Source organism: Heloderma suspectum, chromosome 15 (genome assembly GCF_057233095.1).
Source record: "Heloderma suspectum isolate Gila_16-S chromosome 15, 16-S_ref, whole genome shotgun sequence".
NCBI lineage: Eukaryota > Metazoa > Chordata > Lepidosauria > Squamata > Helodermatidae > Heloderma > Heloderma suspectum.
This window is the reverse complement of record NC_139472.1, coordinates 9340816-9363763: the sequence shown is the minus strand read 5'-3', so window position 1 is coordinate 9363763 and position 22948 is coordinate 9340816. Positions and strand designations below refer to the sequence as shown.

At 47.6% G+C, this 22948-nt stretch overlaps 1 long non-coding RNA gene across 1 annotated transcript in view; it reads right to left on the bottom strand.

Moving 5' to 3' along the window:
- LOC146335298 (uncharacterized) overlaps positions 1–17733 on the bottom strand; it is a 30295-nt gene extending 12562 nt beyond the window's left edge. The window contains exons 1-3 of the long non-coding RNA XR_014786011.1: positions 17618–17733; positions 1785–1859; positions 937–1051 (exon numbers count right to left, since the gene is read on the bottom strand). This is a non-coding gene — a long non-coding RNA (uncharacterized LOC146335298). The remainder of the gene's footprint in view (positions 1–936; positions 1052–1784; positions 1860–17617) is intronic.
- Positions 17734–22948: the final 5215 nt, after the last annotated feature.

Sequence of the window (22948 nt, the reverse complement as noted above, 5' to 3'; positions counted from 1 at the left end):
ATGTCACAACCCTCGAGGTTTTTATTTACTTTCTGGCTGCCAGCTGTTGCTGCTTTTATACAGGGAGAGAAAGAGAAATGGGATTTATCTTGGGGCTGCCAGATCAGATAGAGGGCCTGTTTCCTTTTCTGAATGTTGATGGCAATTATTGGAAAACCGTCTGGTTTTCCCTGCATGATGGTCTCTTCTTGGAGTTTTTTCAATGCTCGAAGTATTTTGGCATCTGTTATCGGGGGGTGGGAATGGAGGGGTTGAAAGAGCGCTCTATTGTGACCTTTGTAAATATGGAGAATCTGGAAGGTCAGCTCAGTGGGGGGTGGGGGGAGTGAGATGGAGTGGAGATATGAAGCTGCCTTATACTGAGTCAGAACATTGGCTGCCTGTTCAAGACCCTTCTCCTCTGAGCCCATTCTGCATGCAAAGAATCTCTAAGACAAAAGTGGGGAACCTCTGGCCTGCAGTCCAAATGTGGCCTGCCAGGCCACTCCATCCAGCCCACTAGCCTCTCCTTAAGGCTGAATGATTCAGCCCTGCTTACTTGTGAGTAGACATGCAGAGGCATGTCCTGCTTGCTTGAGAGTTCACATGCTGTTCATCCTTACTCCTGAGTAGACATGCAGAGGCTTGGCATTTGGGATGCTATATGAAAGTGTCACTGACTGATGCAGTCCTACTTACTTGTGAGTAGACTTGCCGAGGCCTGTCCTGCTTGCTTGTGAACTGTGATTTATGTGAACTGCCCAGAGAACTTTGGCTATGAGGCCATATAGAAATACAATAAATGAATGAATGCTGTTCATGCATACTGCTGAGTAAACGTGCCATTTGGAATGCTATTTGAAAGTGCCACTGAGTGATTTGGTCCCGCTTACTTGTGAGTAGACATGCAGAGGCTTGCCCTGCTTTCTTGTGAGTAGATATGATGTTCATGCTTACTTCTGAGTAGATGCGCAGAGGCTTGGTACTTGGGAAGCTCTTTGGAAGTACTGCTGAGTAATTCAGTTCCGCTTACTTCTGAGTACACAGGCAGAATCTTGTCCTTCTGAGTAGGCTTAAAGTGTAAAGAATCACATTTTGGGCCTTCCCACTCTGCCTTTAGCCCTCCCCACAGACAGAATGTGTTCCTGAGACTTTTGGCAGATTGGAACGTGGCCCTTGGACTGAAAAAGGCTCCCCATCCCTGCCTTAAGTGATGCCTTCTCTCATCAGCCTCCCACCCTCCCCAGCCCAGGTTCACGCACTGCTCAGCTGCCTCCTGTGGACCATCTGAGCAGTTCAGGGGGAAGGTCGCAGGAGAAGGGAGGCTTTCCCCATGTGCTGCTCAGAAGATCTAGAGGGCTACAGGTTGCCCATGCATAGGCTGCCCCCTTCGTAAAACATGTAGCATCTCCTGCTACCAAACATCACCATGGTTTTGTCTTGAGGGCAGGGCAGTTTCTCACCTTGCACAGAGAAAAACCCCTCCCTTGGGTTTCAACCCTACGTTTTCTCACTGCACACTGTGACACCCTGCCGTGCACCCTGCATTCCCACAAAGCAGCTGAAAAAATGCAACCATTGCTAAAGGCCGTAAATCAAACCGAGCCAATGGCAACCTTTCTGACATCTGTAACGTGGAATAAATTTGTGCCAGCTCAGCAGAAGTGGTATAAGTGGCAGAGGTTTACATTATTATTCAAATGCATGCACATCAACCTATTTAACTCTCCGAGTTGTAGCCTAGGCAGACCTGATCTGCGCAAAGCTAAGAAGTGTTCCTCACTTGGCAACACCTGGATACTCACTAGGGGTCCCATTCCTTCGAGTTGAGGTGGTTCATGCTGGTTCATGCTGGAGTAGGCGAGATCAGGAAACAGCTACTAGAAAGTAATAAAGGGGATATATCTGTATCTAGATAAATAGACACACACACACACACACACACAGTTATTTATAACATCCATTCCCACCCTTACCAACTCATTTTGCACTAAAACAAACCAGAGTTAAAACACAATAAATCATCTTAAAAGCTGCCCACATTAAAATTCAGTGGAGAAACAAGCCACGGCAGGACCGGGAGGGAGACAAGGAAAGTCCAATTAGAGAAAGAGGCAGGGAGAGAATAAATGCTAACAAGAAGTCCATCACGGTGGCAGGCAGGTGTAACACAGATGGCTCACGGTGTCAGAAATGGATTGTCCTTCCTAGGGATGTACGAAAGTCACTTACTGTTACGCGGATCTGCTTCACGGTGGGGGGGGGGAGGCGCTCCGTCCCTCCCCCCGGAATCCTGCCCAGCCGGCTCTGCTCTGCGGGGATTCCGTAGAGCCGCCGGCTGGCTCCGCCCGCAGCCGGACGTCCAGCCACTGGGCAGCAGGGACGCAAATGGCGGCAGCCATAGCCACCGCCGTTTGCGTCCCTGTACTTAACCGTGATAGGCTACATAAATATTTACGTAGCCTATCATGGCAAAGTAAAAAAAAAACACGTACGCAAATGGCGGTGGCTACAGCAGCCGCCATTTGTGTTCGCTATTTTTAGGTGTTCTAGCCTACATAAATATTTACGTAGGCTAGAATGGCTAAAAATAGTGAACGCAAATGGCAGCTGCCGTAGCCGCCGCCATTTGCGTATGCTGCGTCCAGCCAGGAGACCAGCCGCCCCTGCCCCCGCCGCCGACACTGCCCTTGCCGCCGCCGCCCCCACTGCCGCCGCCGCAACTGCCGCCCCCACCACCGCACCTTCCGCCGCCCCTGCCGCCGTCGCCCCTGCCGCCCCTTCTGCCGCCACTGCCCCTTCCTCTGCCGCGCCACTGCACCGCCGCACCGCCGCTGCCGCCCCACCGCCGCTGCGCCGCTGCCGCCGTGCCCACCGCTGGTAAGTGCCATCCCGGGGGGTTCTGTGGGGCAGGTGGAGGGGCAGGAGGCCATTCCACCACGGATTTCGGGGGGCCGAATGTCAGTGCATTCGGCCTCACTGGAATCCGTGGCGGAATTCTCTGCCATCCCTAGTCCTTCCCCTTTGCAATCAACACCACAATAGACAAAGGTTCAGGTTAATGCGACTTTATTTTGCTAGAGACTATCCACTCTACAAATGCAGACTCAAGGAAATTCTCAGACTGCCCCAGGCCCTAACCAAGTAATCAACATTCTCTAAGCAGAGGAGACGAACCAGAAGGTAGAGAAGTTGTTGGCAGTTTGGGTATGAACCTCAAAGCCAAGCTTGCTTTGCAGTGATGCCCCTCCCTTAGCATGGCTCCCTCCTATGTTGGCTTCCAAGAGTGGCTATCCAGGCAGAGTGTCTGAGCCCTGCCCCTAAGTTTTCCCACTTTGCTTTGCGATGTGCCCTAAAGTGTCTCAATTTATGCCCCTCTTCCTCCCCCCACCCTTGGAAACGTGAGTTCCCATGGAGGAGGGAGGGGGCAGGGCCTCAGCCCGGGCCATCTGTTTGTCAAAGCCTTTGGAGAATGTCTCCCAGCATCTAGGCGCTCTAGGGAGGGTCCCTCCCCCAGGCTTTCATCTGGCAGTTCTAACTCTGACTCAGAATCAGAGCTGTAGGACAACTGAAAGGGCTGAGACTCATCCCTGACACACAGATAGGACCCTGGGAGAACAATCTATCACTCTGTTCTTGGGTTAGGGTTGTGGCAAGCAAGCGGGCACCCTCCAGATGCTGGGGACTACAACTCCCATCAACCCCAGCCAGCAGGACTAATGTTTGGGGATTGTGGGACTTGTAGCCCAAAACATCTGGAAGCCACCAGGTTACCTAGCCAGGGATTGAAAGCCAACTTCCAAGCTCCTCCCGCCACTTCATAAATTAACTCAGTGCAAACGCCATTGGATGACAAAGTTCTCCTGCTTTATCATAACTAGTGCTGTGCCCAAAATTTATCCTACATTTTTTATTGTTCTCATTCAATTAAATGGCTTTTGAAAAGAAATTCAATAGTGAAAAAAAATTCAGAGAAATTCTCATGGGTTGGGTTTGAGTTTCTTGTGCTTACCTTACTTGGGAGGTGGCCAAGGAGTGTGCAGAAGTCTCCTGTTTCTCACTGTACAATTGTCTCTCCGGCAGCCTGTAGCCTCCTTGGCTTCCCACATTTCAATTCAAGCCCAGGGGAAGACATCACGAGGAAATTCCTCCCATAGGGCTTTTTCGGATCAGAAAGTGCAGGCAGCCTGGGAGGCTGCAGAGCAATGGAGGGGTGTGTAATAGAAACAAAACACACACACCGCACCCTTGGCTGCCTCACAGTCTGCTCAGAAACACCACTGAACTGAATGATTAAACACCCTCTTTCATGGGGGAAGACAACTTGGATGAAGCTGGAGGGCGGGTCGTACACAACAATACGACCTCACACCGGCATTGCGGTGGATGCAAAACGTGGCGCAGCTTACTCACATAGTTGCTGCTGTAGCCACTTGCAGGGGCAGCACAGCCCCCCTCCCAAATACCTTCGGAAAAAAGAAAACAGCCGTGCTACAGCTGCTGCCGATGGTGAGCCCTACCTGTGAGACATGGCTGAGACTTTCTCCAGCCTTGGGGGCATTTGGTGAAGTTGCCCCCCCAGTTTCTGTTCCCACAAAGAAGGGGGAGAATTTCAAGGGGCCATTTGCACCCTGCCCTAATCATAACCCAGTTTGCCAACAAACAGGTAGCCACCTTGGTTCTGGTGCAGATGGGATATCTCCCCACGTCCCCTTGGGCCTTCCTGCTGGAGCCCGTCCTTGGGGACTGCCGCAACCTGAAATATTGCAGAGGAGACGGGGTAGATGCCCTTGAGTACATCTGTTTCTGCCGATCGCTGTCCCTCATCTCCAGCTGCACCTATCCATGCCGCACCAGCTAAATAGCTGGTGTGCCCACCAGCAGGCCTTCCGAGTGCTCGCGACAGCTTTTTCTCTTTCCTTTCCTTTTTTTGTTTTTAAAGAAAAGAAGGGAACATCAACTCCATTAAACAACAATTAGCCACACACTCTAATTTACGAGCTTAATTTCCACCAGCATTAGGGCCTGCTATCTCGGCGGCTTTTACGCAAGGGCGATTGTCGGCACCTTTGCGACGAGACTACGCGGCGGGTTCCGCTGCCTCTTCCGGCGCTGATTGGGAATGAACCGGGAGGACGGCGGCCCTTCTGTCTTGCAGGGGGCCGGAGAAACCCCTACACCAGTCAGCCTTGTCTGCTGAAGGAGGACGCCAGAGCTGTGATGGCTGGGGGGTCGTGACAGCTGAGGTGCTACGGAATGAGGGTCCAGAGGCAGCGTGCTGCTGAATAGAAGTTGTTGGAGAGCCGTGCCAGCTCCAAGGTTTCGAGGTTCCATGGGCAAGATATTCTCAATGGGCTCCCTCCCTCAGTGAATCTACCTTCTCACCGCCATGGTCCCCAGCTGCTCTTCCTCCTCCTCCTCTTCCTCATCATGGCTCCCGCTTGCTGGCTTGGCAGACAGAGAGCCAGGGAGCAAGCAGGCCACGGCATCTCCTGCTCCGCCTCCTCATGACTGCCATTGTCTGGGGCAAACTGAGCGGCAAGCAAAGAAGCAGGTAGCCATGGTGAAAAGGAGGAGCAAGGCCCGGGGGCTCTTGGCAGTGGGCCCTCGGTGGTATGTGAGCCCTTGGCAGGAGCCCAACCATGCCTGCCCTTGGCGCTGGCCCTTCCTTCAAGCTCTGGACTTCCCAGAGGCATGTGGCTGGCTGCTATGGAGTGAAAGGTGTGTGTGTGTGGGGGGAATATCCTCCATCATGATCTCCACAGGATTACTGTTTAAAATGTATTCTACTCTCTCTCTTCCTCCTTCTCTCCACAATGCTCAATTTTCGCTCCACCTCTCCCCTGCAGCCCATAATTGCTTTCCACTGTTAAAACACACCCTTACATTTTCCATGAAGGAAGATCAGCATAAAACCAAGTTCAGCTGTAATGAGCTGAGACTGCTCCTTAAATCATCAAGCCACACCACCCTACATGGCTCCAATGGCGGAGCGTTTGCTGCCCTGCCTGCACCCGCGGCGTTGTGTGCATCTTAGGGCTTCATTTAAATTTTAAAAGCCCAAACAAAGCATCACACAAGAACACCAAGTATGGCTTGCTCCTGAGTAGACATGGATAGAGTGGAGCTGTGTCCGGTTCTGTGATCTCTTCAGGCTCACAGAGGAAAGTGGTTGTCCTCTTTTGGCTGGGACAGACTCTGTGTTAGGTAAGTAAAGGGGCAAATCCAAATAGCAAGTGAATTAGACAGGCAAATAGTCAAGCACAGAGGTATCAGTCCAGTATGGGATGTAAGGCAGGAGTAGCCAGGATACAGGTAATGGTCAAAGCACAGGTCAAAGAAGCAAGGTTTCAAGGCACTGGCAGCTGAAATAAAGGTGGTGTTCCAGCAGCTAGTAAGGCTTATACAAACAAATCTCCCATCCTACACCCAGCCAGTATCCTGCTTTGTCTGGGTTTGACTCAGTGTTAGGGAAAATTAAGCAGCAATCCAAAGGCAAGTCAATATACAGGCAAAGGTCAAGTGCAGACATAGGAGTCTAGTATAGGATCAGTTTAAGGCAGGAATAATTAGGATACCTGCAATGTTCATAGCACAGTATTACCAGACAAGTGGGTAGTTTCCAGAAGAAAGATCTGAGGTGCAGCCAAAGTCCAAATGGGTGAGTAGTTAAACAGAAACACAGTTGAAAAAACAGAGTCAAGCAGGAGTCCAGAGGTCAGTATCACTGAGGTTACATTAAATTGCAAGGTCAGGCATACAGGTCACTGGAGCTGAAAGTAAGATGTTGTTCCAGCAGCTAGCAAATTTAAACCAAAGGCTTATATGCTGGAGATTCCAGAGCCTCAGCTACATCACAATTAGAGGCTTGTGAAATAAGTCCTCCTCATGAGGATGGCCTGCTCATGAGGAATCCTGTACTCTTGAGGATTCATCTTCAGCAAGTGGGCACTCCTTCGCCACGCCACTATCCTAGCGGAATCTTAAGGCGCTGGCGTTCTCAGGGGCTAGGTGGTGGTTCAGCATCCCCCTCTGCCTCAGAAGCTAAGCTCCCTGTCTCTTGAAGAGGCAGATCTGAAGGCCTCACCCGTGAGGGCCCAGGACCATCTTGGGTAGCTCTGGGCTCCTCTGAGATGCCCTGCTTCCTGTGGATGTTCAGCTCCTCTGAGGATCATTCCTCCAGCAGAGGCATAACACCCTGGACCATAACAGTGGTAGCATCCAATAGCAGTCAGAGCTAGGCAAGAAGAAAACAGAACCCTGGATAGCTCCAAGTAGGACCTGCTGGCTGGGAGTCTCACCTACTAACAACAATAGGCGGATGTTGTCTCAGCAAAGGGCTAAAGCCCACTGAAGGTTGATGTCGGGTGACAAGGCCTGTTGTGTGGTCAGGTCTATCCCCTCTGTGTGTGTGTGTGTGGGGGCGGTCTGGGCTGTTAAAAGGCCCTCACCTGATATTGTAGCGCAAGACTTCTGTGAGGCCAGGGAGATGGTGTTTCTGCTGAGAGCTCATCCTTTGAGCCATAAGACAATGGCAGGGCTGTATCCTCTGGCTAGTGGGTGCGGGAGTAATGCACTAACTGTTCTATCCCTGAGGAAGCAGTCTGTGCCTCATCCTCATCAGTGCCCTCTGCTGTATAGTGGATCTTGTTCATGACAAGATGTGACTGGTATGCTAGGTGGGAAAATGGCCAAATTGGTATGAATTACATCTGGCCCCACCCATTTTGCATTGGCCACACGGTCCTTAGCCCTGTCTCCTCTGGCCTCAGCCCTGCCTGCAGCTGAAATGTGACCCCCAGGCTGAAAAAGGTTTGCCACCCCCATGGCCTGTGAAGACAGAGAGCGACACAGAGAAAACCTTGTCTGATAAAGAATGCTTGGTTAAAACTTACATTAGAAATTCTTGAATGTCCTTATAAGGTAGCCTGTAATTAGCAGCTGAATTATGCACCAGCAATGAGGGCTGCTTCTTGGCTAAATGAGAGTGACAGAATTTCTCAGAGTCCTGAACGTCTCAGTAACATACTGTGAGAAGAATCTCTTCTGATGCGTAGATCCACTTCCAGTCCTTTTCAATGCCTCCACAGGAGGTGAATAGGCTTGAGAATGGTTACCTAAAGCCTAGTTTCTAACTACACTGGGATGGATTTCTCTTGCCCCATTCATGTATCATTCCTTGGATTTGCCCTGCACTCTATTTGAGCTCGGTGCTTCACATGCAGAAGGTCCCAGATTCAATCGATGGCATGTCTAGGTAGGGCTGGAAAAGACCCATGTCTGGAACCCATGAGCAACATTTCCAGACTGTACAGGCAATACTGACCTAGTTGGACTAATGGTCTAACTCAGTATAAAGGCAGCTTTCTATTTAAATCAGCCCTTGATATAGAACCATGAGGACCAGAATCTTTTAGGGAGAGGACCATCACTCAGAACACATGTTGCATGTAGAAGGACCCAGCTTCAATTCCCGGCATCTCCAGGTAGGACTGGGAAAGAATCCTGCCTCTGCTGGTAAGTGCAGACTAGTGGCAGGCAGCCTGGTGCCCTCCAGAATATCTGGACTACAATCCCCATATATCCCGACCATTAGCCATGCTGGCTGGGGTTTATGGGAGTTGTAGTCCAAAACATCTGAAGGGCACCAGGTAGACAATAGTGAGCTTGATGGACCAGTGATCTGAATTCGTATAAGGCAGTTTCCTACGTTCCTAGGTAAATCAGCCCTTTATTCAGATCCATGAGGACTGGAATCTTACCCTGGGTTTAGAGGAAGAGCCAGAATTCAGTGGTAGAGCCCCTGCTTTGGATTTATTTATCTATTTATTCATTTCATTTCATTTCATTTCTATACTGCCCAATAGCCGAAGCTCTCTGGGCGGTTCACAAAAATTAAAACCAAACAACACACAATAAAACAATTTAAAATATATAGAACATTAAAACCACAAATATGCAGAAGGTCCCAGTTTCCATCTCCAGCATCTCTAAGTAGGACTGGGGAAGATCCTTGTCTGAAACCCTGGAGAGCCGCTGCTGATCAGGGTTAGGGAAATGTTTTCCTGGGAAGGGCTGTTGACCAATGGGAAAAGTCAGTCATGAGATGCATCCAATGCTGGGTGGAGCCAGAGCTAAAAGTGGGTGGAGTTTGGAGGATTGCAGGACTGCATAGCCCTTTCATTCTCTGTGCCACCACATTCCTTGCTCCCCCCCTCTGCCACCCCATTCCTTCTCTACCTCTTGCAATGGGAGGGAAACCATTGAGACCAGCTCTAGGGCTGGTCTAAATTTCTCCCCCATATTGGGGGTCTGGTTGGGGGCTGCAAGGGCTTTAGATTTTTCATATACAAAGCTCCACCCACTCTGCCCACATCATGCCCCCAATTCTCCCCCTTTCCTACCTCTCCGATGTCAGTAAGGTGCAGACCTTACCATAGGAACAGGGTGACCCAAAGCCCAATCTCCCCCTCTAAGGTCAGAGCCCTGCCTCGGACCCTGGGATGTGTATGTGTGTGTGTGTGTGTGTGTGTGTGTGTGATAAGGACATCAGAAGAGCCCTGCTGGATCAGACCAAGGGTCCATCTAGTCCAGCATTCTGTTCACGCAGTGGCCAACCAGCTGCCCACGGGAAACCCACAAGCAGGACAGGAGTGCAACTGCACCGTCCCGCCCATGTTCCCCAGCCACTGGTGATCTGATCTTTCCTATGGATCCTGGAATAGCATCCCAGGGACCATATTTATTAATATTCTTATTTATTTATTTGTTTGTTTGTAAATTTATGAGGATTGTACCTTAAGGAACATAATGTTCCCACAGTGAGATGGGCGATGGAATTATATTGCTCTCACTGCCTCCTACAGAGGTCAGAGTCAACCATGACTTATTTAAGAATATACACATTAATGGCAAGCTATTTTGCTGATGTTTTTCTCCTTCTTTGCTTATTCTTCAAGGACGTCAGTTCTCCTGCCCGCCCCCCCCCCCCGCCCTTCAGGCATTCTTCCCACACATGTTACATCTCTCAGCGCTCTTGAGACATGAATTGTCAGAGATGGGTGTTCTGCTTTTATGGAGGCTGGGGTGTACTGTATACCCCTCAAGATGAGCACCAAACAGAATAAACTTTTAATGGTGCTATAAATCGCAAGGTTATTTAACAATACCAAATCAATTTAGATGCATTAAAGTGCATTTACCAGGAGTTAACAGAAAGCCAGGGAAAAAAAGGAAGCTATTTAAGACGAATACAGTGCTGACGTTTGCAAGATTTTACAGTCTCTTCTCCTCCACCTTCCCTTTGCTTGGTGATGATAGAAAGTCAGCAGTTTCTCCCTCCACCGTTTTTATGTAGATCAGTATACATCCACTGAGTGTGACCAGACTGGTCCAATTATGGGTTTGGTAACCAGAGAAAACTGCCTTTTAATGCCCACCTATCACTCTATTAAAAATCCTCCCCCCACATCATGACCATTTCAGAAATGACAGCCAGGAGGAGGGGAGAATCATTAATCCACTAATTTGAAATCAATTTAAAGTGCATTAGCTTAATGGCATGAGCCTTGCACATTATCCAGACATTGTTAATTTAAGGAGAACACCATGGGAAAAAAAGATATTTGTTGTTGCTGTTGAATGCTGCTTGCACTCTCCCTTTTATTAATCAGCTTTTTCCAGATGTATGTTGTTTATTGGGAAACTTAATTAGTGCACTCTTTCTGTGTATGAGAAAACTGCCTCCATCTGTAATGAGGTTTTCTTCATCCTGGAACAAAGAGTGAATGAAAACGGGAATGGCACAGAACATTAAGGATGACGAGAAGAGGCTCAAAGTGCCTGATTAAATGAGGGCAGCAGTTTTGGAGGTCAGGTGGACACCAATGTTGTATTCCTTCCAGCACCTCCTGAAGACATTATTTCGAGAGGCCTTCCTTGCTCCGGCTTATTAAATTCAACCTTATTGGAATTTGTCTTGGAAAAAAACAATGTTTAAACTGTTTTAACCTGGTGTTTTATTCTTTTACCTTTGTTGTTCATTGCTCTGACATCTTCTTATGTGGAGTGATATATAAATATTGTAAATATAAATAAATAAATAAATAATCCCTGATTATTGGCTATGCTGGCTGGGGCTGATGGGAGTTGCTGTCCAAAAGATCTGGAAGACACTGGATTGCCTCCCCCTGTGCCCACGGTTCTGCCTCCCTGTATTATCCTAACAACAACCCTATGAGGTAAGGTAGGCTGGGAGATGGAGACTGACCCAAGGACACCCACTGAGTATCATGTAGCTGAATGTGGGACTGAACCCAGGTTTCCCAGGTCCTAGTCTAATTCTGTCACTACTACACCAGACAGGGTCTCCAAGAACCACCCAGTGAGGGAGGCCTTACAACATGAATAAAGAACCTCAGGCATGGGAGCCAAATCCCCCCCCAAGTTCCAATATGATGCCCCTTTCCCTTGGCCCCACCCCCTGGCCCCTGGCCCCACCCCCTTTCTCCTGTACACCAAACATTGGTGATTCCCTCCATTCTAGAAGGATGAAATGCTTATCCTAAACTTAGTTACTGGCAGTCAGAGCTGAAAGCTAAAATATGCTGCCAGTTTGGGAATGTGGTCCCACTGCTTTCACCTTTAGCTATGCCCACCACCAGAATGCAGCCCTTGGGTTGAAAGAGGTTCAACCCCCATGGGCTAACCCTTTCTTAGAGCCATCTAAGTTTCGCGGCCATTGCTGTGTTTTGTGGCAGTATTTTTGGCCTCCCCCCTTTGGCCTTTGGACCCTCCAACCCCTGGGAGGCGGCCCCCAAGAGCTCCTCTGAAATGGAATGCAGTCCTCAGGTGGAAAATGCTTCAACACCACTGCCTTAAAGAGTGAACAAATGCTCCTGTCCCATTGGTGAGCAAAGCACCTCTGTCTTTTGGAATCATGCAAACAGCCCCATGTTGGAAAGTCTGGTGTGACTTACAGCAGAGTTGCTTTAGACACAGAAAGTGTAGCAACACAGCATTTAGTATTTGGAGGCAATAAATGCAGGCTAGAGCCAGTTTAGGAGATGTTCAAATCAACTTACTTCATTAGTGTTTGTATACGCATTGTCAGAGATGGCAATCTAACCCTGTTTAACTACAAGCACCCCTTAAACCTGGGTGCATGGGTGTAAGCAAGCAAAGGCATGATATATGGTTACTTGCTTCCTTCCCAGGAAGAGCACATGTCACTTGTTGCAGAGGCAGGAGAAGAGGAAGGGGAGGGAGCAGGAAAAAGGAACTGATCAAGCTACAGGACAACAAGAGGGATGAACAAGACACGTGGCTGTTGATGCAACACACTCTCTCTCACCCCCTAGTGTCTGAAAGCATGTAGAGTTGTCTCTATCATCCAATACCCCCCTCCCTTCACCCCCAGGTCGCTGAGAGACAGAAGGTACAGAACCCAACATCCAAAGGGTCCTAGTACAGACATGATGCCCAGGGTCATGCTAATGTCAGAGCAGAGAGACATTGGAGACCTCTGTGGTTCCGTTTGGTTAGAGCCACCTTCCCCAAACTGGTGTTCTCTGGATGCTTTGCATGGGAACTCTCATCATCCATGTCCCCTGGCCAGGCTGGCTGGGGCTGATGGGGATGGCCTATCCTCTCCCACCCACCCCTGCAGCTCCACCCTCTGGGCACTGTGTTGTCAGACTTATGGGAACAGTTGGGATGTGGAGTGGGTGCTGTAAATAAATCCCAATGAAGACACAAGAAGGTTGCAAATTAATTAAGTTAATTTGGGGCATCATTAGAAGCAGCGTTGACATATATATTTAAAACAATCATTATATTGCAAAGAGAGGGTTGTTTTGGCTGCTATCTCCATAGGAAGGAGGAGAAGAGAATATGTACTCCTTGGCACAGCTGAAATGCCAGCTGCCATATGGATGAAACAGTTGGCAATGAGACAGTCTCAGGGTTGGAAGGACCAGACAGGTGCCTGTTACAAATGCTCACTCATCTTTCCTTCAAGTCCTGCTTCTGAACCTGCTTATTCCTCTTTCTTCCATCACCCAGCATCTGGGCTCCTTATTCCCTAGCCCACTTCCACATCACACTCCCTGGCCTTCCTTCCCTGTTTTCTGCCAAGAATACACAACTCCTCCTGTCCCTAGGCCCTGTGTGAGAGTTTCTGCCCACCCCACCACATTGAACTTTCACTTCCTCCACAGAAATTGCATTGTTTGCCAACATTCTTTGCTGCCCTAAACTGACCTTTCACTGTCTCCACAGAAGCTGCACTGTTGGTCAACATTCCTTGCTGCCCCAGAGGGCAGGACTAGATCTAATGGGCTTAGGTGACAGGACATTAGGAGAAACGTCATCATGATAGGAAGAATTCCTGAGTGGGGGTGCAGGGTGTCTCTGTCACTGGAGGTCTCCTCCTCACTTCAAGCTTTATAATGTTTATGAACATTCCACAATGTCAAGATGCTGACAGGCAGCAGAAAGCTTTTTAATCTTGTTTAGACATGGATTTATTTTGAAAGGAATTCCTATGACTTAAAACAGCCATGTTGGAAACAATGCTGAGATGGAGATGGATGGATCTGTCAATTTCAGATTCTCTCAGTTTCTCATCTTTCCAATCAAGTTCAGTTTGTCCAAACTTTGAGATATTTTTCTTTAAGCTATGCATTTTTGCATCTACTTTTCCTAATATATACATTTTAATGCATTTTTGTGCCTGCTTTTCCTAATATATGCATTTTTGTATGCCATTTTGCCTAATATGCACATTTCATGCAAGCATTTTCCCTAATATTTTCCCTCTTCAAACATTATTTTATGCATTTTTGTGTGCACTTTCCCCAAATGTGCACATTTTTGTATGCCTTCAAAAGAAAAAAAAAGGGGGAGAACTTCATCGCAACATTTGAAGAAGTGAGAATTTCAGTGGGTAAGGGTGCAATCCTATGCAATAGCACTGTGGTTATTGGGCAGTATAGAAATGTAACAAATTAATAAATATAACGTTTAGACAGAAAGAAGTCCTACAACCCCCAGCATACCCCCATTGTAGGGCGTTTTTCTGTCTAAACAGGGATAGGATTGCACCCTCGGTTTCAGTTCTCATATTGGTTCAAAAGGGCAAAATTAGGTATGTTTGCATTTAGATGTGAACCCAATGAATGTTTGCATTTAGATGTGAACTCAGTGAATGTTTGCTTTTAGATGTGAACCCAATGAATGTTTGCATTTAGATGTGATCCCCTGGCCCTACCCTGAGTGGGGAAGGCTACAAAATGGATTGCTTGATTTACTTCAGTGAAGTGCAGATCAAAGACTGTTGGCTTGGCTGTTAACTCCAGTCTCCTGAACATCTTGCATTGCTGTTTTTGTGTTTTCTTTTTGCTGCGCCTGCCTCCATCCATCATGGGGCTCCATTGGATAGTAATAAGATGTATTACATCCTCACAGCAAAATAACATTCTAGTTGGAGTCCTCATTTGTTATAATCCAGATACTGGGACAGCCAGACATATCCATTTGGTAAACATCCATTCGGAAGCGAGACCATGAGAATTTAATTGATGCCAGGAGTAGCTGGGGCCTGAACCAACTGTCTCCAGTGCCATCTCTCAACCCTGGAACATGCGAAGTCAACAAAACAAAGAAAACCAAACCAGAGGTTCTCCTGAGCAGGTACGGAGTGCCTTTTGCTCAACACTGAATAACTATTGAGAAGGTTGGAACCAGGCTCTGCCTTCCATGGACAGAAGGGTTCCTTCAGTCATCTCACAGAAGGCACCACTGCCTAATTCTGAGAGATTCCCCCCTTTCCCACACAACATAGCCAACCCCACTCAGCAAGGTCCCCAAACCCTTGAACCACTTTCAGGTTTTGATGGGGATGTATGAGAAATTTGTTTCAGTTCATTTTTTATCAGGATTTTCCCCCAGTTCGCAACTTCTGGACTAACACAGCATTGGACATGAACTGCAGTCAAAGTCCATTCATTTCCAAGGTTGCAATGTGATCTGTGAACCCTGCCCCCCGCCAAATATGTCCTACAGCATGCATACTTTTGAAAAATGTGCCCAAATACGCTTTAATCATTGGGAGAAGAATTCATACATTTCAAAGATGCACACAATTGAGGCATACATTTGGAACAAAATATGGAGGAAACTATGAGTGGACGTTCATGTGGAAAGAAAAAAAGAAACAAAGCTCGCAATGTGAGTTGGACTCGAGTCGGAACCAGTGTCAAGATGGGCTTTGGAGAACTCGGGTTTTGCTGGTTCACACATGTCTAGTTTTGAAGGAGCTCTTGGGGTCCACATTCCAGAGGTGGGTGGGAGCACAGGAGAGTGGTTTTTGTCTCCCTGGTCTGAATTTATTTATTATTGCATTTATATCCCGCCTTTATTCCTCTTGCAAGGAACCCAAGACAGCTTACATTATCCTCCTCCTCTCCATTTTATCCTCACAACAACAACCCTGTGAGGTGGGTTGGGCTGAGAGTGTGTGACTGGCCCAAAATCACCCAGTGAGCTTCCATGGCCGAGTGGGGACTAGAACCCGGATCTCCCAGCTCCCCCCAAAGCACTTACAATTTACATTGCAGCTTTGGGGACACAGCAGAGTGAAGGGAGAGGTAACAATAGCAAGGGATGAACATGAGCAAATAAGACCTTTCTTCTCTTAAAACAAAACAGATTTCTGTATATTCCTAGAGCTGATGGGTCTCGAGACAACATCTATACCAAGCCAACATATTAAACCTATGTTCTGTTTTGAAACATCAAAAAAGAAAAGAAAAAAGAGCTTCCTTTCTTTCTCACATATGCTCACAAAATGCACGAGCAGCAGAAAAGCGGAAAAACAAAAACCCTTCCACAGCCCCCTGAATGCATATGATTACAAAAGAAATCTCATGATTTATTGTTCCTCATTGTGCCATCAGTTGAATAAAAAAACAGCAGCCTCTATTTTTTCCTCCCTTTTCTTTTAGTAGAACAATGGAGAGAAAATTACATTGTTTGCTTCAATTTTTCGCCCGTCATGCCGTAATGATTTGATTTTTTCTTTTTTAAAAATGGTGTGTGTGTCTGCTTGTGGAGGAGAGAGTCTCTTTCCCTCCCTTGCCACCCTTTTAAACTCTAAACTTTAAAAAGACAAATTGTTCTTACAGAAAGCAGGGTCTGGAGGATTTGTGTACTCCAGCATGCATCTCGGAACTGGGAGGTGTTTTATGCTACTGCTGCTTCCTGTTTTATCGAATCTATTTTATGGAAACTTTTTTTGTTTGTGGTTTTCGTTGGCTGGAGATGTTGTTTTTTTGGAGTGAATTGGTGCTTACAGATGTGCTCTAGAGGTTTTCACAATTCTGCCCAGTCCCCACAACTTAACTCTTGTGTGGAGGGGATGCATGTGAATGCAACAATTGCTCCTGAGTAAGGAGCTGGCATCTATGGTTGGCATGGTCGGGCACCTGCCAAGGGCCCACTCCCCAGCAGGGGCCCACTGATGAGAGCCCCCTGGACTTGCTCCTCCTCTTCCCCATTGCAACATCCTTGTTCCCCTGCCTCTCGCTCTGGCCCAGGCGACCGCGGTGGTGAGGAGGAGGAACAGGAGATGCCACGGCCTCCTTGCTCCCTGGCTCTCTGCCTGTCAAGCCAGCAAGCAGGTAGCCATGATGAGGAAGAGGAGGAGGAGCAACAGCAGCTGGTGACCATGGCGGTCCGAAGGTCGACTCATGGAGGGGGCCTTGCCCAAGGGCCCTCCAAAACCTGGAACCAGCACCACCTGCCTATAAACAGATGCACATTTTAATTATTCATTTATTTGACCTGTACCCTGCCTTTCCACCAAGAAAATGGCGCTCATGGTGGCTTACCATCACAGGAATCCTAATTTAAAAACAAAAACTTGATAAGAAAAAGAAGAAGACAACAAATACATTAAAAACACAAATCAAAGCAAACGAAGGACAGAATAAACACGGCACCCAACCCAATGAGCCAAGTTGCACACCAAAGGTCTGCTTGAATACGAACGTATTCTTATTCACGGACATCACAGACATGAAATACCGGTGTGTGTTTTTTCCCCTTCCACTCCCCTAATAAACGAAAGATAGCCCTGCCTTATACCCTTGCAAACTGTCTGTCGGTCTAGTCTGGAACAGGGACGCAGGAAAATTTCATCTGTGCTTGCAGATCAGGCAAACATGTTTCATTTGGTGCGATTTTTTTTTTTTAATACACATTTGTCCCATTCAAAATGTGCACTTTTCCTGTTCGAAATGAAAAACGTGTGCAAATCAAGATGGTGTTCAGAGAATCTTGGCAAATACAGAAATCGCGTGTTTGCCCATCCCTGGTCTAGCACTGCCTGCAGCAGCTTTGCAGGATCTCAGGCACAGGGCTTTGACGCCGTCTTACCATGTCAGGCTGCAGCACCCATGACAGAATGCTCCTCCATACAAACAAAATAGAATCCCCATATACAGAAATCTAGCATGTCAGGGAGAATGCTAGGCTTGCGCTGTTGTCCCTGACATGCTAGATTTCTACCTGCAAGGAATAACACACACCCCTTCCCCAAGGAGGAGCATTCGTTGGTACAGTCCTGGCACTTCCTTACCTGTGAGAAGCCAGCCTCGGGTCTCTTCATCCGAAGGGAGATGATGAAACCTGGTGTGGGCTTTTCAAGAATCAGAGTAACTCAGGGCAATAAATAGCTTCTCCCTTTTGACAGTGGCTGCATCAGGCGAGGATGGCTCACTCTTTGCACGCAGGAGATGACACACACCAGAGACACCCAAACAGTTTGGGAACAACAACACGCCCACACACAAACTGGAGAGCTCGCTGGGTGTGATGGAGCAAAGCACACAGAAGTCAAAGTGAAAGAACACAACACAAATCAGGGAAAGGGTGGAGGAACCCAAGTAAAAGAGAACAAGGGAAGACACGATAGAGGTGGACAAAATTCTAAACATAAGAACATTGGAAGAGCCCTGCTGGATCAGACCAAGGGTCCATCTCGTCCAACATTCTATTCACACAGTGGCCAGCTGCCCCAGTGGGAAGCCCACAAGCAGGACATGAATGCCACAGCACCCTCCTGCCCACATTCCCCAGCAACTGGTGTACATAGGCTCACAGCCTCTGGTACCAGAGGTAGCATATAGCCATCAAGACTAGGAGCCATTGATAGCCTTTTCCTCCCGGAATTTGTCCAACCCCCTTTTGAAGCCATTGAAATTGGTGGCCATTGCTACATCCTGTGGCAGCGAATTCCATAGTTTTGCTATGCACTGTGTGAAGAAGCCATTCCTTTTATCTGTCCTGAATCTCCTACCAATCAGCTTCATGGGAAGACCCCAGGTTGTAGTATTTTGAGAGATATCTACAGTCTCCACACCATGCATAATTTTGTAGACCTCTATCATGCATGGCATGGAGAAAGGAGTCCTTCTTCACACAGCGCATAAGAAGACTTTGGAATTCACTTCTACAAGATGTAGTGATGGCCACCAATTTGGATAGATTTCAAAGGAGATTAGTCCAATTCATGGAGGGGAAGGCTATCAGTGGCTACTAGTATCAGAGGCAGTATCAGAGGCAGAATGCCTGTGTATGCCAGCTGCCGGGGAAAATGGGTGGGAGGGTGCTGTTGCACTCTTGTCCTGCTTGTGGGTTTCCCGTGGGCAGCTGGTTGGCCACTGTGTGAACAGAATGCTGGGCTAGATGGACCCTTGGTCTGATCCAGCAGGGGTCTTCTTATGTTCTTATTTTTTATTATTTATTTAAGAACATAAGAAGATCAATTTCGCTTTTACACTTAAAAAAAAACCAAAAAACCTCCAGTTATTTTTATCCCATTTACGAAAAAATCTGCAAATTATGGTAAGTTCTGATCAAACAGCAAACAGAAATGAAATTCTCATCCATTGCCAGTGGCCAGGCTCAAGAGATATAAACTATTCTAATGATGGGTGAATCTGTCAATTTCAGTTTCTCATTTTTCCAGGCTTCCTACATTATTACATTTATATGCCGTCTTTGTTCCTCTTGCAAGGAACCCGAGGTGGCTTATATAGTCCTCTTCCATTTTATGCTCACATCAACCCTGTGGGGTAGGTTAGGCATTGTCTGTCTCTGGGTACTCAAAGGAGGATTCCTCCAGCTCCAGCACAACAATGACACAAAGCCGGAGATGTGGTGGAGATGAAAATGAGGGAAGCAGCCAGGGAGGAGGCTCCAAGTAAGCTTTTGGGGGAGGGGTCTAGGTGGTAGGACAACTGAAAATTTAGGGGGGGGGATCTATGTGCTACTTTACTGCACATGCTTCAAAGCTCACAGTCAATTCCGGCCTTAATAGCATATTTGTAATACATCAATCCAGGCTCTCTACAAAGGGGAGCATTAAGAATGGACAAGTTTTGCCCAACAAGCCAAAGAATTATGACATTTGGTGGCATAACCTATTTCCAGTATGACCCCCCTCACCCTACCCAAAATATTTCCGAACAGCTCAGAAGTTCTCACATAGAACTCTGAGATACATGTGCAGGAGTAACTCCAAATTTAGGACACTGTAGAATTTCACAGGTACAGTCAGTTAGAACGAAGGCTTTCTTGAGACACGATCATAATAATACGTGGTGCTCTTCTCCCCCCCCTTCTCCTCCTCCTCCCCTTGGAAACCATTATTTGCAGCTTTCAGCAAGAGAGACACAGCGCAGAATAAATAGGAACATCCATTTCCAGCAAATGAAACCTATTTATTCCTGCTTCTTTGCAGATCCCTTGCCACAGATGGGGGACAGCTGATGTTTGAACGCCCCCTCCCCCTTCACTGTGTCAGAAAAAGAACACATGTGAAAAGAGGATATTTATAATTTTAATAGCACTGGATTGGGCCATGAGCTGCAAATAATACAATTGCTCAAGATTTCGTATGGAGGGCTTCTCTTGCACAGAGCCGACCCAACTTGATAGCAGTGCTCAGTCATGTAGCTGGATGGGCAACCTTGGGCCAGTTACTATCTCTCAGCCTGGCCTAGCCTTCTTCACAGGGGTGTTGTGAGATAAAATGGGGGTGGGGGGAGAACAAAGGTCGCCAGCTCCTTGGAAGATGGTTGGGACATGCAGTGAATACATAGGTTGTCTACTACAGGCATGCTCAGCTGCCCCAAATGGTCGACTTACTCAGGTCTGTAGGATCATAGAATCATCAAGCCAGAAGGGACTTTAGAGATCACTAATCCAGCCATCTGCTCAGTGCAGGCTCTGCATTGCAGTATGCAGCAGTTACAGCATCCCTGACAGATGGCCATCCAGATGTGCGAATCAGCAAAACCTGAGTTTGCTGAACTTCTCCCAATTCCATCTTGAATCTTGTTCAGACTCGAGTCCGTATCAGATTGCGAGATTCATTTATTTCTTTTCGCATGAAAATCTGTGCATCTCTGCCTACATATTTTCCAAATGTACGCATCCATCGCACACATCTTTGAAATGCACACATTCTTCTCCCATTGATCAAAGTGGACGTGTGTGCATTTTCCAAAAGCACACCCTTTTTCATGCGCATTTCTCACATGGACGCGTGCTGTCGAATACATCTTTGTGTGTGTGTGTGTGTCGGGGTGTCCACGAATTACAGCGTAAGTTCAGAAAAGTACAGACTTCAACCGCAGGTTGCTTCCAAGTCCGTTTTCAGTCTAGAAGCTATGAACTGGGTAAATCCTGATCAAAACTGAACTGAAACAAAGTTCTCATAGCTTAAGTGTGCAAAGTTAGCCAGGGAGAACTCACCACCTCCCAAGGCTGCTCCACAGTGCTGAACAGCTCTCACTGTTAGGACATTTCTCCGAATATTTAGCTGAAATCTAGCTTCCCTGCCATTTCCACCCATTGGTTCGGGCCCTGCCCTCTGGCAACAGAGAACAGGTCTGCTTCACCTTCTGCATGGCAGCCTTTCAGGTATTTGAAGACCGCAGAGGAGAAGCTCTCAGTGAATACTTCTCATATTACCTCTCGTATCAGAGGCAGGATGACTTTCATCACCAATTCAGGGGCACTGCTATGCCTGGGCACATAGATCCCTGACCCCACATCTATTCTAGGCTAGCCCAGAGTGTCCATTGGTGTCAATGGAATATTTTTTCATTGCCACGCAGGGGGCAGGTTTCAAGGGGGATTGTAGCTGGGAAGCAAGGGGTTAACTCTCCCCTTCACCCATGATGCAACATCCACCCTCAAATATATATTATTCTGCATGGCAATGAAGCTTAGGGGTGGGGGGAATCCCTATTGATTTGGGGTGATCAGGATCAAGGTGGAAATTAATGGAAGAATTTATTCTATTTGAGGTGCTATGGGTGCGAAATTAATCGACCAGCTTTGTGAAATTTAAATCAATCCATCTAATTATTTCTAACTTCGTGTGTGTGTGTGTGTGTGTGTTTGTGTGTGCAAATGAGAGAGGCAGCATGGTGTAGTGGTTAGAGTGTTGGAGTGGGACTCGGGAGATCCAGGTCCTAGTCCGCACTTGGCCATGTAGCTGACTGGAGGACGTTGGGCCAACCACCGACCCTCAGCCTAACCTCCCTCACAGGGTTGTTGTGAGGATAAAAGGGAGAGGAGGAGGATAATGTAAGCCGCCCTGGGCTCCTTGCAAGAGGAAATACGGCAGGATATTTTCCAGGCCAAATTCAAGGTGTTGGTTTTGACCTTTAAAACCCTATATGGTTCTGGCCCAGCCTATCTTAAGGAGCGCCTCCAGCAGCACCAGACTGGCCGCTTAACAAGATCAGCCTCGGATGGCCTTCCCTCTGTCCCATCAGCCAGGACAGCTAGACTGGTGGGGACGAGGGAGAGGGCCTTTTCTGTGGTGGCCCCCACTCTGTGGAACTCCCTCCCCAGGGAACTCCGTCATGCCCCCTCTTTAATGAGCTTCCGTCGTGCATTAAAAACGTGGTTGTTCAGGCAGGCATTTGGGGTGGGTTAGGGTATTTTAGAAAATGTTTTTATGGTAGAATTTTATTGTTTTAAACTGTTTTATTGTATGTTGTACATCGCCCAGAGTGGCTGGGTGACCAGCCAGATGGGCGATTAATAAATTTAATAATAAATAAATAAATAAATAAATAAGATATAAATGCAACAAATAAATATGCAGATTTTATGCAGATTTGTGTCTGATGGGCTTGACCCCCCAATCTTTCAAATACCTAGCAATGTCCCCTTGCTGGGGAACATGAGCAGAAGGGTGCGCTTGTAGGCTTTGGGGCACGGTTGCTGGAACTCTCTCGGGTGGAGGGCCAAACTGAATTTTGGAGAACCTCTTTGGGGCCGCATTCCAGCGGTAGGCGGAGCCCAAGGCAAAGCGGGTGGGGCCATAACACCAGCATAAAGCTTTTACTGCTGGCAACTATGCCTTAGGGGAGGCATGTCAGCCTTTTGGAATGTGGAAAACGTCCTCTGCACCATACCTAAATGTTGCATACCTCTGTTATGTCTCCCTATACATGCCTTACAAAAAAAAAAAGCTAAATAGTCCCAGATGTTGTAAACCTGTCCTCATAGGGGAGTTGCTCCAGCTCTTTGATATACTGTGACATCCATCTCTAATGACCGTGTGTGTGTGTGTGTGTGTGTGTGTGTGTGAGAGAGAGAGAGAGAGAGAGAGGGGTGTGTGTGCTAAACTGGAGAAGCAAAAGATTTAAGGACCCTGCGTTTCTCTGCATAAATCGCTCATGAGCAGCCTGAGAGACTTGGAGATGGGCATTTCAAGGTTAAGCAAAGGGTTGGGTAGTGTGTGTGTGTGTGTAGGGGAGAGAATGTGTATTAGGTAGTGGAGGGATACCAAAGGACGCCTCAAGTTTTCTAGCAGGAGACAAACTGAATTCAGCAGAAATCTATCATCAGTGTCCAATTCTGAAGATGGGGGCGGCGGGGGGCT